Below are 14,059 nucleotides of genomic sequence, written 5' to 3' on the forward strand. Positions count from 1 at the left end.
GACAGGTAAACACCGCCCGGGGAGAGAGACAGTGTGACAGGTAAACACCGCCCGGGGAGAGAGACAGTGTGACAGGTAAACACCGCCCGGGGAGAGAGACAGTGTGACAGGTAAACACCGCCCGGGGAGAGAGACAGTGTGACAGGTAAACACCGCCCGGGGAGAGAGACAGTGTGACAGGTAAACACCGCCCGGGGAGAGAGACAGTGTGACAGGTAAACACCGCCCGGGGAGAGAGACAGCGGGACAGGTAAATACCGCCCGGGGAGAGAGACAGCGGGACAGGTAAACACCGCCTGGGGAGAGAGACAGCGGGACAGGTAAACACCGCCCGGGGAGAGAGACAGCGGGACAGGTAAATACCGCCCGGGGGGAGAGACAGCGGGATAGGAAACACCGCCCGGGGGGAGAGACAGCGGGATAGGAAACACCGCCCGGGGGGAGAGACAGCGGGACAGATAAACACCGCCCGGGGAGAGAGACAGCGGGACAGGTAAATACAACCCGGGGAGAGAGACAGCGGGACAGGTAAATACCGCCCGGAGAGAGACAGCGGGACAGGTAACCACCGCCCGGGGAGAGAGACAGCGGGATAGGAAACACCGCCCGGGGGGAGAGACAGCGGGACAGATAAACACCGCCCGGGGAGAGAGACAGCGGGACAGGTAAATACCGCCCGGGGAGAGAGACAGCGGGACAGATAAACACCGCCCGGGGAGAGAGACAGCGGGACAGGTAAACACCGCCCGGAGAGAGAGAGACAGCAGGACAGGTAAACACCGCCTGGGGAGAGAGACAGCGGGACAGGTAAATACCGCCCGGAGAGAGAGACAGCGGGACAGGTAAATACCGCCCGGGGGGAGAGAGACAGCGGGACAGGTAAATACCGCCCGGAGAGAGAGACAGCGGGACAGGTAAACACCGCCCGGGGAGAGAGACAGCAGGACAGGTAAACACCGCCCGGAGAGAGAGACAGCGGGACTGGTAAATACCGCCCGGAGAGAGAGACAGGTAAATACCGCCCGGAGAGAGAGAGACAGCGGGACAGGTAAACACCGCCCGGGGAGAGAGACAGTGTGACAGGTAAACACCGCCCGGAGAGAGAGACAGTGTGACAGGTAAACACCGCCCGGAGAGAGAGACAGTGTGACAGGTAAACACCGCCCGGAGAGAGAGACAGTGTGACAGGTAAACACCGCCCGGGGAGAGAGACAGCGGGACAGGTAAATACCGCCCGGAGAGAGAGACAGCGGGACAGGTAAATACCGCCCGGGGAGAGAGACAGTGTGACAGGTAAACACCGCCCGGAGAGAGAGAGACAGCAGGACCGGTAAACACCGCCCGGGGAGAGAGACAGCGGGACAGGTAAATACCGCCCGGAGAGAGAGACAGCGGGACAGGTAAATACCGCCCGGGGAGAGAGACAGTGTGACAGGTAAACACCGCCCGGAGAGAGAGAGACAGCGGGACAGGTAAACACCGCCCGGGGAGAGAGACAGCGGGACAGGTAAACACCGCCCGGGGAGAGAGACAGTGTGACAGGTAAACACCGCCCGGAGAGAGAGACAGTGTGACAGGTAAACACCGCCCGGGGAGAGAGACAGCGGGACAGGTAAACACCGCCCGGAGAGAGAGACAGTGTGACAGGTAAACACCGCCCGGGGAGAGAGACAGTGTGACAGGTAAATACCGCCCGGGGAGAGAGACAGTGTGACAGGTAAATACCGCCCGGGGAGAGAGACAGTGTGACAGGTAAATACCGCCCGGAGAGAGAGACAGTGTGACAGGTAAATACCGCCCGGGGAGAGAGACAGTGTGACAGGTAAACACCGCCCGGAGAGAGAGACAGTGTGACAGGTAAACACCGCCCGGAGAGAGAGACAGTGTGACAGGTAAATACCGCCCGGGGAGAGAGACAGTGTGACAGGTAAATACCGCCCGGAGAGAGAGACAGTGTGACAGGTAAATACCGCCCGGGGAGAGAGACAGTGTGACAGGTAAATACCGCCCGGGGAGAGAGACAGTGTGACAGGTAAATACCGCCCGGAGAGAGAGACAGTGTGACAGGTAAATACCGCCCGGGGAGAGAGACAGTGTGACAGGTAAATACCGCCCGGAGAGAGAGACAGTGTGACAGGTAAATACCGCCCGGGGAGAGAGACAGTGTGACAGGTAAACACCGCCCGGAGAGAGAGACAGTGTGACAGGTAAACACCGCCCGGAGAGAGAGACAGTGTGACAGGTAAATACCGCCCGGGGAGAGAGACAGCGGGACAGGTAAATACCGCCCGGAGAGAGAGACAGTGTGACAGGTAAATACCGCCCGGAGAGAGAGACAGTGTGACAGGTAAAACCGCCCGGAGAGAGAGACAGCGGGACAGGTAAACACCGCCCGGGGAGAGAGACAGTGTGACAGGTAAATACCGCCCGGAGAGAGAGACAGTGTGACAGGTAAACACCGCCCGGAGAGAGAGACAGCGGGACAGGTAAACACCGCCCGGGGAGAGAGACAGTGTGACAGGTAAATACCGCCCGGAGAGAGAGACAGTGTGACAGGTAAATACCGCCCAGAGAGAGAGACAGCGGGACAGGTAAACACCGCCCGGGGAGAGAGACAGTGTGACAGGTAAATACCGCCCAGAGAGAGAGACAGTGCGACAGGTAAATACCGCCCGGAGAGAGAGACAGTGTGACAGGTAAATACCGCCCGGAGAGAGAGACAGCGGGAGAGGTAAACACCGCCCGGGGAGAGAGAGATAGCGGGACAGGTAAATACCGCCCGGAGAGAGACAGCGGGACAGGTAAACACCGCCCGGAGAGAGAGACAGCGGGACAGGTAAACACCGCCCGGGGAGAGAGACAGTGTGACAGGTAAACACCGCCCGAGGAGAGAGACAGCGGGACAGGTAAACACCGCCCGGAGAGAGAGACAGTGTGACAGGTAAATACCGCCCGGAGAGAGAGACAGTGTGACAGGTAAACACCGCCCGGAGAGAGAGACAGTGTGACAGGTAAACACCGCCCGGGGAGAGAGACAGCGGGACAGGTAAATACCGCCCGGAGAGAGAGACAGTGTGACAGGTAAACACCGCCCGGAGAGAGAGACAGTGTGACAGGTAAATACCGCCCGGAGAGAGAGACAGTGTGACAGGTAAATACCGCCCGGAGAGAGAGACAGTGTGACAGGTAAACACCGCCCGGAGAGAGAGACAGTGTGACAGGTAAACACCGCCCGGGGAGAGAGACAGCGGGACAGGTAAATACCGCCCGGAGAGAGAGACAGTGTGACAGGTAAACACCGCCCGGAGAGAGAGACAGCGGGACAGGTAAATACCGCCCGGAGAGAGAGACAGTGTGACAGGTAAACACCGCCCGGAGAGAGAGACAGTGTGACAGGTAAACACCGCCCGGAGAGAGAGACAGTGTGACAGGTAAATACCGCCCGGAGAGAGAGACAGTGTGACAGGTAAACACCGCCCGGGGAGAGAGACAGCGGGACAGGTAAATACCGCCCGGAGAGAGAGACAGTGTGACAGGTAAACACCGCCCGGAGAGAGAGACAGTGTGACAGGTAAATACCGCCCGGAGAGAGAGACAGTGTGACAGGTAAATACCGCCCGGAGAGAGAGACAGCGGGACAGGTAAACACCGCCCGGGGAGAGAGAGATAGCGGGACAGGTAAATACCGCCCGGAGAGAGACAGCGGGACAGGTAAACACCGCCCGGAGAGAGAGACAGCGGGACAGGTAAATACCGCCCGGGGAGAGAGACAGCGGGACAGGTAAATACCGCCCGGAGAGAGAGACAGTGTGACAGGTAAACACCGCCCTGGTAGAGAGACAGCGGGACAGGTAAATACCGCCCGGAGAGAGAAACAGTGTGACAGGTAAACACCGCCCGGAGAGAGAGACAGTGTGACAGGTAAACACCGCCCGGAGAGAGAGACAGTGTGACAGGTAAATACCGCCCGGAGAGAGAGACAGTGTGACAGGTAAATACCGCCCGGGGAGAGAGACAGCGGGACAGGTAAATACCGCCCGCAGAGAGAGACAGTGTGACAGGTAAATACCGCCCGGAGAGAGAGACAGCGGGACAGGTAAACACCGCCCGGGGAGAGAGAGATAGCGGGACAGGTAAATACCGCCCGGAGAGAGACAGCGGGACAGGTAAACACCGCCCGGAGAGAGAGACAGCAGGACAGGTAAACACCGCCCGGGGGGAGAGACAGTGTGACAGGTAAATACCGCCCGGAGAGAGAGACAGTGTGACAGGTAAATACCGCCCGGGGAGAGAGACAGCGGGACAGGTAAATACCGCCCGGAGAGAGAGACAGTGTGACAGGTAAATACCGCCCGGGGAGAGAGACAGCGGGACAGGTAAACACCGCCCGGAGAGAGAGACAGTGTGACAGGTAAATACCGCCCGGGGAGAGAGACAGCTGGACAGGTAAACACCGCCCGGAGAGAGAGACAGTGTGACAGGTAAATACCGCCCGGGGAGAGAGACAGCGGGACAGGTAAATACCGCCCGGAGAGAGAGACAGCGGGACAGGTAAATACCGCCCGGGGAGAGAGACAGCGGGACAGGTAAATACCGCCCGGGGAGAGAGACAGCGGGACAGGTAAACACCGCCCGGGGAGAGAGATAGCGGGACAGGTAAATACCGCCCGGGGAGAGAGACAGCAGGACAGGTAAACACCGCCCGGGGAGAGAGACAGCGGGACAGGTAAATACCGCCCGGGGAGAGAGACAGCGGGACAGGTAAACACCGCCCGGGGAGAGAGACAGATAAATACCGCCCGGGGAGAGAGACAGGGGAACAGGTAAACACCGCCCGGGGAGAGAGACAGCGGGACAGGTAAATACCGCCCGGGGAGAGAGACAGCGGGACAGGTAAACACCGCCCGGGGAGAGAGACAGGTAAATACCGCCCGGGGAGAGAGACAGGGGAACAGGTAAACACCGCCCGGGGAGAGAGACAGCGGGACAGGTAAATACCGCCCGGAGAGAGACAGCGGGACAGGTAAATACCGCCCGGGGAGAGAGACAGGTAAATACCCCTCGGGGAGAGAGACAGCGGGACAGGTAAATACCGCCCGGGGAGAGAGACAGCGGGACAGGTAAATACCGCCCGGGGAGAGAGACAGGTAAATACCGCCCGGAGAGAGAGACAGCGGGACAGGTAAACACCGCCCGGGGAGAGGGACAGGTAAATACCGCCCGGGGAGAGAGACAGCGGGACAGGTAAATACCGCCCGGGGAGAGAGACAGGTAAATACCGCCCGGAGAGAGAGACAGCGGGACAGGTAAACACCGCCCGGGGAGAGGGACAGGTAAATACCGCCCGGGGAGAGAGACAGCGGGACAGGTAAACACCGCCCGGGGAGAGAGACAGCGGGACAGGTAAATACCGCCCGGGGAGAGAGACAGGTAGATACCGCCCGGGGAGAGAGACAGCGGGACAGGTAAATACCGCCCGGGGAGAGAGACAGCGGGACAGGTAAATACCGCCCGGGGAGAGAGACAGGTAAATACCGCCCGGAGAGAGAGACAGCGGGACAGGTAAACACCGCCCGGGGAGAGGGACAGGTAAATACCGCCCGGGGAGAGAGACAGCGGGACAGGTAAATACCGCCCGGGGAGAGAGACAGGTAAATACCGCCCGGAGAGACAGCGGGACAGGTAAACACCGCCCGGGGAGAGGGACAGGTAAATACCGCCCGGGGAGAGAGACAGCGGGACAGGTAAACACCGCCCGGGGAGAGAGACAGCGGGACAGGTAAATACCGCCCGGGGAGAGAGACAGATAAATACCGCCCGGGGAGAGAGACAGCGGGACAGGTAAACACCGCCCGAAGAGAGAGACAGCGGGACAGGTAAACACCGCCCGGGGAGAGGGACAGGTAAATACCGCCCGGGGAGAGAGACAGGTAAATACCGCCCGGAGAGAGAGACAGCGGGACAGGTAAACACCGCCCGGGGAGAGGGACAGGTAAATACCGCCCGGGGAGAGAGACAGCGGGACAGGTAAACACCGCCCGGGGAGAGAGACAGCGGGACAGGTAAATACCGCCCGGGGAGAGAGACAGCGGGACAGGTAAATACCGCCCGGGGAGAGAGACAGCGGGACAGGTAAATACCGCCCGGGGAGAGAGACAGGTAAATACCGCCCGGAGAGAGAGACAGCGGGACAGGTAAACACCGCCCGGGGAGAGGGACAGGTAAATACCGCCCGGGGAGAGAGACAGCGGGACAGGTAAATACCGCCCGGGGAGAGAGACAGGTAAATACCGCCCGGAGAGACAGCGGGACAGGTAAACACCGCCCGGGGAGAGGGACAGGTATATACCGCCCGGGGAGAGAGACAGCGGGACAGGTAAACACCGCCCGGGGAGAGAGACAGCGGGACAGGTAAATACCGCCCGGGGAGAGAGACAGATAAATACCGCCCGGGGAGAGAGACAGCGGGACAGGTAAACACCGCCCGAAGAGAGAGACAGCGGGACAGGTAAACACCGCCCGGGGAGAGGGACAGGTAAATACCGCCCGGGGAGAGAGACAGCGGGACAGGTAAACACCGCCCGAAGAGAGAGACAGCGGGACAGGTAAACACCGCCCGGGGAGAGGGACAGGTAAATACCGCCCGGGGAGAGAGACAGCGGGACAGGTAAACACCGCCCGGGGAGAGAGACAGCGGGACAGGTAAATACCGCCCGGGGAGAGGGACAGGTCAATACCGCCCGGAGAGAGAGACAGCGGGACAGGGAAATACCGCCCGGAGAGAGAGACAGCGGGACAGGGAAATACCGCCCGGGGAGAGGGACAGGTAAATACAGCCCGGGGAGAGGGACAGGTAAATACCGCCCGGAGAGAGAGACAGCGGGACAGGTAAATACCGCCCGGAGACAGCGGGACAGGTAAACACCGCCCGGGGAAAATGAGACAGCGGGACAGGTAAATGCCGCCCGGGGAGAGAGACAGCGGGACAGGTAAACACCGCCCGGGGAGAAAGAGACAGCGGGACAGGTAAATACCGCCCGGAGACAGCGGGACAGGTAAACACCGCCCGGGGAGAGAGACAGCGGGACAGGTAAACACCGCCCGGAGAGAGAGACAGCGGGACAGGTAAATACCGCCCGGAGACAGCGGGACAGGTAAACACCGCCCGGGGAGAAAGAGACAGCGGGACAGGTAAATACCGCCCGGGGAGAGAGACAGCGGGACAGGTAAACACCGCCCGGGGAGAAAGAAACAGCGGGACAGGTAAATACCGCCCGGAGACAGCGGGACAGGTAAACACCGCCCGGGGAGAAAGAGACAGCGGGACAGGTAAATACCGCCCGGGGAGAGAGACAGCGGGACAGGTAAACACCGCCCGGGGAGAGAGACAGCGGGACAGGTAAACACCGCCCGGGGAGAGAGACAGCGGGACAGGTAAACACCGCCCGGGGAGAGAGACAGCGGGACTGGTAAACACCGCCCGGGGAGAGAGACAGCGGGACAGGTAAATACCGCCCGGAGAGAGAGACAGCGGGACTGGTAAACACCGCCCGGGGAGAGAGACAGCGGGACTGGTAAACACCGCCCGGGGAGAGAGACAGCGGGACAGGTAAATACCGCCCGGGGAGAGAGACAGCGGGACAGGTAAACACCGCCCGGGGAGAGAGACAGCGGGACAGGTAAATACCGCCCGGGGAGAGAGGCAGCGGGACAGGTAAACACCGCCCGGGGAGAGGGACAGGTAAACACCGCCCAGGGAGAGAGACAGCGGGACAGGTAAACACCGCCCGGAGAGAGACAGCGGGACAGGTAAACACCGCCCGGAGAGAGACAGCGGGACAGGTATACACCGCCCGGAGAGAGAGACAGCGGGACAGGTAAATACCGCCCGGGAGAGAGACAGCGGGACAGGTAAACACCGCCCGGGGAGAGAGACAGCGGGACAGGTAAATACTGCCCGGAGAGAGAGACAGCGGGACAGGTAAACACCGCCCGGAGAGAGAGACAGCGGGACAGGTAAATACCGCCCGGGGAGAGAGACAGGTAGATACCGCCCGGGGAGAGAGACAGCGGGACAGGTAAATACCGCCCGGGGAGAGAGACAGCGGGACAGGTAAATACCGCCCGGGGAGAGAGACAGGTAAATACCGCCCGGAGAGAGAGACAGCGGGACAGGTAAACACCGCCCGGAGAGAGAGACAGCGGGACAGGTAAACACCGCCCGGAGAGAGAGACAGCGGGACAGGTAAACACCGCCCGGAGAGAGAGACAGCGGGACAGGTAAACACCGCCCGGAGAGAGAGACAGCGGGACAGGTAAACACCGCCCGGAGAGAGAGACAGCGGGACAGGTAAACACCGCCCGGAGAGAGAGACAGCGGGACAGGTAAACACCGCCCGGGGAGAGAGACAGCGGGACAGGTAAACACCGCCCAGAGAGAGAGACAGCGGGACAGGTAAACACCGCCCGGAGAGAGAGACAGCGGGACAGGTAAATACCGCCCGGAGAGAGAGAGAGACAGCGGGACAGGTAAACACCGCCCGGAGAGAGAGACAGCGGGACAGGTAAACACCGCCCGGGGAGAGAGACAGTGTGACAGGTAAACACCGCCCGGAGAGAGAGACAGTGTGACAGGTAAATACCGCCCGGGGAGAGAGACAGTGTGACAGGTAAACACCGCCCGGGGAGAGAGACAGTGTGACAGGTAAACACCGCCCGGAGAGAGGGACAGCGGGACAGGTAAACACCGCCCGGGGAGAGAGACAGTGTGACAGGTAAACACCGCCCGGAGAGAGAGACAGTGTGACAGGTAAACACCGCCCGGGGAGAGAGACAGTGTGACAGGTAAATACCGCCCGGGGAGAGAGACAGTGTGACAGGTAAATACCGCCCGGGGAGAGAGACAGTGTGACAGGTAAACACCGCCCGGGGAGAGAGACAGCGGGACAGGTAAACACCGCCCGGGGAGAGAGACAGTGTGACAGGTAAATACCGCCCGGGGAGAGAGACAGTGTGACAGGTAAACACCGCCCGGGGAGAGAGACAGTGTGACAGGTAAACACCGCCCGGGGAGAGAGACAGTGTGACAGGTAAACACCGCCCGGGGAGAGAGACAGTGTGACAGGTAAACACCGCCCGGGGAGAGAGACAGTGTGACAGGTAAACACCGCCCGGGGAGAGAGACAGTGTGACAGGTAAACACCGCCCGGGGAGAGAGACAGTGTGACAGGTAAACACCGCCCGGGGAGAGAGACAGTGTGACAGGTAAACACCGCCCGGGGAGAGAGACAGTGTGACAGGTAAACACCGCCCGGGGAGAGAGACAGTGTGACAGGTAAACACCGCCCGGGGAGAGAGACAGCGGGACAGGTAAATACCGCCCGGGGAGAGAGACAGCGGGACAGGTAAACACCGCCTGGGGAGAGAGACAGCGGGACAGGTAAACACCGCCCGGGGAGAGAGACAGCGGGACAGGTAAATACCGCCCGGGGGGAGAGACAGCGGGATAGGAAACACCGCCCGGGGGGAGAGACAGCGGGATAGGAAACACCGCCCGGGGGGAGAGACAGCGGGACAGATAAACACCGCCCGGGGAGAGAGACAGCGGGACAGGTAAATACAACCCGGGGAGAGAGACAGCGGGACAGGTAAATACCGCCCGGAGAGAGACAGCGGGACAGGTAACCACCGCCCGGGGAGAGAGACAGCGGGATAGGAAACACCGCCCGGGGGGAGAGACAGCGGGACAGATAAACACCGCCCGGGGAGAGAGACAGCGGGACAGGTAAATACCGCCCGGAGAGAGAGACAGCGGGACAGGTAAATACCGCCCGGGGGGAGAGAGACAGCGGGACAGGTAAATACCGCCCGGAGAGAGAGACAGCGGGACAGGTAAACACCGCCCGGGGAGAGAGACAGCAGGACAGGTAAACACCGCCCGGAGAGAGAGACAGCGGGACTGGTAAATACCGCCCGGAGAGAGAGACAGGTAAATACCGCCCGGAGAGAGAGAGACAGCGGGACAGGTAAACACCGCCCGGGGAGAGAGACAGTGTGACAGGTAAACACCGCCCGGAGAGAGAGACAGTGTGACAGGTAAACACCGCCCGGAGAGAGAGACAGTGTGACAGGTAAACACCGCCCGGAGAGAGAGACAGTGTGACAGGTAAACACCGCCCGGGGAGAGAGACAGCGGGACAGGTAAATACCGCCCGGAGAGAGAGACAGCGGGACAGGTAAATACCGCCCGGGGAGAGAGACAGTGTGACAGGTAAACACCGCCCGGAGAGAGAGAGACAGCAGGACCGGTAAACACCGCCCGGGGAGAGAGACAGCGGGACAGGTAAATACCGCCCGGAGAGAGAGACAGCGGGACAGGTAAATACCGCCCGGGGAGAGAGACAGTGTGACAGGTAAACACCGCCCGGAGAGAGAGAGACAGCGGGACAGGTAAACACCGCCCGGGGAGAGAGACAGCGGGACAGGTAAACACCGCCCGGGGAGAGAGACAGTGTGACAGGTAAACACCGCCCGGAGAGAGAGACAGTGTGACAGGTAAACACCGCCCGGGGAGAGAGACAGCGGGACAGGTAAACACCGCCCGGAGAGAGAGACAGTGTGACAGGTAAACACCGCCCGGGGAGAGAGACAGTGTGACAGGTAAATACCGCCCGGGGAGAGAGACAGTGTGACAGGTAAATACCGCCCGGGGAGAGAGACAGTGTGACAGGTAAATACCGCCCGGAGAGAGAGACAGTGTGACAGGTAAATACCGCCCGGGGAGAGAGACAGTGTGACAGGTAAACACCGCCCGGAGAGAGAGACAGTGTGACAGGTAAACACCGCCCGGAGAGAGAGACAGTGTGACAGGTAAATACCGCCCGGGGAGAGAGACAGTGTGACAGGTAAATACCGCCCGGAGAGAGAGACAGTGTGACAGGTAAATACCGCCCGGGGAGAGAGACAGTGTGACAGGTAAATACCGCCCGGGGAGAGAGACAGTGTGACAGGTAAATACCGCCCGGAGAGAGAGACAGTGTGACAGGTAAATACCGCCCGGGGAGAACGACAGTGTGACAGGTAAATACCGCCCGGAGAGAGAGACAGTGTGACAGGTAAATACCGCCCGGGGAGAGAGACAGTGTGACAGGTAAACACCGCCCGGAGAGAGAGACAGTGTGACAGGTAAACACCGCCCGGAGAGAGAGACAGTGTGACAGGTAAATACCGCCCGGGGAGAGAGACAGCGGGACAGGTAAATACCGCCCGGAGAGAGAGACAGTGTGACAGGTAAATACCGCCCGGAGAGAGAGACAGTGTGACAGGTAAAACCGCCCGGAGAGAGAGACAGCGGGACAGGTAAACACCGCCCGGGGAGAGAGACAGTGTGACAGGTAAATACCGCCCGGAGAGAGAGACAGTGTGACAGGTAAACACCGCCCGGAGAGAGAGACAGCGGGACAGGTAAACACCGCCCGGGGAGAGAGACAGTGTGACAGGTAAATACCGCCCGGAGAGAGAGACAGTGTGACAGGTAAATACCGCCCGGAGAGAGAGACAGCGGGACAGGTAAACACCGCCCGGGGAGAGAGACAGTGTGACAGGTAAATACCGCCCAGAGAGAGAGACAGTGCGACAGGTAAATACCGCCCGGAGAGAGAGACAGTGTGACAGGTAAATACCGCCCGGAGAGAGAGACAGCGGGAGAGGTAAACACCGCCCGGGGAGAGAGAGATAGCGGGACAGGTAAATACCGCCCGGAGAGAGACAGCGGGACAGGTAAACACCGCCCGGAGAGAGAGACAGCGGGACAGGTAAACACCGCCCGGGGAGAGAGACAGTGTGACAGGTAAACACCGCCCGAGGAGAGAGACAGCGGGACAGGTAAACACCGCCCGGAGAGAGAGACAGTGTGACAGGTAAATACCGCCCGGAGAGAGAGACAGTGTGACAGGTAAACACCGCCCGGAGAGAGAGACAGTGTGACAGGTAAACACCGCCCGGGGAGAGAGACAGCGGGACAGGTAAATACCGCCCGGAGAGAGAGACAGTGTGACAGGTAAACACCGCCCGGAGAGAGAGACAGTGTGACAGGTAAATACCGCCCGGAGAGAGAGACAGTGTGACAGGTAAATACCGCCCGGAGAGAGAGACAGTGTGACAGGTAAACACCGCCCGGAGAGAGAGACAGTGTGACAGGTAAACACCGCCCGGGGAGAGAGACAGCGGGACAGGTAAATACCGCCCGGAGAGAGAGACAGTGTGACAGGTAAACACCGCCCGGAGAGAGAGACAGCGGGACAGGTAAATACCGCCCGGAGAGAGAGACAGTGTGACAGGTAAACACCGCCCGGAGAGAGAGACAGTGTGACAGGTAAACACCGCCCGGAGAGAGAGACAGTGTGACAGGTAAATACCGCCCGGAGAGAGAGACAGTGTGACAGGTAAACACCGCCCGGGGAGAGAGACAGCGGGACAGGTAAATACCGCCCGGAGAGAGAGACAGTGTGACAGGTAAACACCGCCCGGAGAGAGAGACAGTGTGACAGGTAAATACCGCCCGGAGAGAGAGACAGTGTGACAGGTAAATACCGCCCGGAGAGAGAGACAGCGGGACAGGTAAACACCGCCCGGGGAGAGAGAGATAGCGGGACAGGTAAATACCGCCCGGAGAGAGACAGCGGGACAGGTAAACACCGCCCGGAGAGAGAGACAGCGGGACAGGTAAATACCGCCCGGGGAGAGAGACAGCGGGACAGGTAAATACCGCCCGGAGAGAGAGACAGTGTGACAGGTAAACACCGCCCTGGTAGAGAGACAGCGGGACAGGTAAATACCGCCCGGAGAGAGAAACAGTGTGACAGGTAAACACCGCCCGGAGAGAGAGACAGTGTGACAGGTAAACACCGCCCGGAGAGAGAGACAGTGTGACAGGTAAATACCGCCCGGAGAGAGAGACAGTGTGACAGGTAAATACCGCCCGGGGAGAGAGACAGCGGGACAGGTAAATACCGCCCGCAGAGAGAGACAGTGTGACAGGTAAATACCGCCCGGAGAGAGAGACAGCGGGACAGGTAAACACCGCCCGGGGAGAGAGAGATAGCGGGACAGGTAAATACCGCCCGGAGAGAGACAGCGGGACAGGTAAACACCGCCCGGAGAGAGAGACAGCAGGACAGGTAAACACCGCCCGGGGGGAGAGACAGTGTGACAGGTAAATACCGCCCGGAGAGAGAGACAGTGTGACAGGTAAATACCGCCCGGGGAGAGAGACAGCGGGACAGGTAAATACCGCCCGGAGAGAGAGACAGTGTGACAGGTAAATACCGCCCGGGGAGAGAGACAGCGGGACAGGTAAACACCGCCCGGAGAGAGAGACAGTGTGACAGGTAAATACCGCCCGGGGAGAGAGACAGCTGGACAGGTAAACACCGCCCGGAGAGAGAGACAGTGTGACAGGTAAATACCGCCCGGGGAGAGAGACAGCGGGACAGGTAAATACCGCCCGGAGAGAGAGACAGCGGGACAGGTAAATACCGCCCGGGGAGAGAGACAGCGGGACAGGTAAATACCGCCCGGGGAGAGAGACAGCGGGACAGGTAAACACCGCCCGGGGAGAGAGATAGCGGGACAGGTAAATACCGCCCGGGGAGAGAGACAGCAGGACAGGTAAACACCGCCCGGGGAGAGAGACAGCGGGACAGGTAAATACCGCCCGGGGAGAGAGACAGCGGGACAGGTAAACACCGCCCGGGGAGAGAGACAGATAAATACCGCCCGGGGAGAGAGACAGGGGAACAGGTAAACACCGCCCGGGGAGAGAGACAGCGGGACAGGTAAATACCGCCCGGGGAGAGAGACAGCGGGACAGGTAAACACCGCCCGGGGAGAGAGACAGGTAAATACCGCCCGGGGAGAGAGACAGGGGAACAGGTAAACACCGCCCGGGGAGAGAGACAGCGGGACAGGTAAATACCGCCCGGAGAGAGACAGCGGGACAGGTAAATACCGCCCGGGGAGAGAGACAGGTAAATACCCCTCGGGGAGAGAGACAGCGGGA

At 60.5% G+C, this 14,059-nt stretch overlaps 1 protein-coding gene across 5 annotated transcripts in view; it reads left to right on the forward strand.

Moving 5' to 3' along the window:
• Positions 1 to 14,059, forward strand: part of sirt3 (sirtuin 3) — a 62,177-nt gene that overhangs the window by 3,008 nt on the left and 45,110 nt on the right. Inside the window, exon 1 of one of the 5 annotated variants that reach the window (XM_072466107.1) lies at positions 11,335 to 11,358. The exons of the other annotated variants lie outside the window; for them this stretch is intronic. The gene's annotated coding sequence lies outside the window, so the exon portion shown is untranslated. Of the gene's footprint in view, positions 1 to 11,334; positions 11,359 to 14,059 lie in introns of those variants that run through there. 5 annotated transcript variants of the gene reach the window in all.

This window comes from Scyliorhinus torazame, chromosome 10 (genome assembly GCF_047496885.1).
Source record: "Scyliorhinus torazame isolate Kashiwa2021f chromosome 10, sScyTor2.1, whole genome shotgun sequence".
Taxonomy (NCBI): domain Eukaryota; kingdom Metazoa; phylum Chordata; class Chondrichthyes; order Carcharhiniformes; family Scyliorhinidae; genus Scyliorhinus; species Scyliorhinus torazame.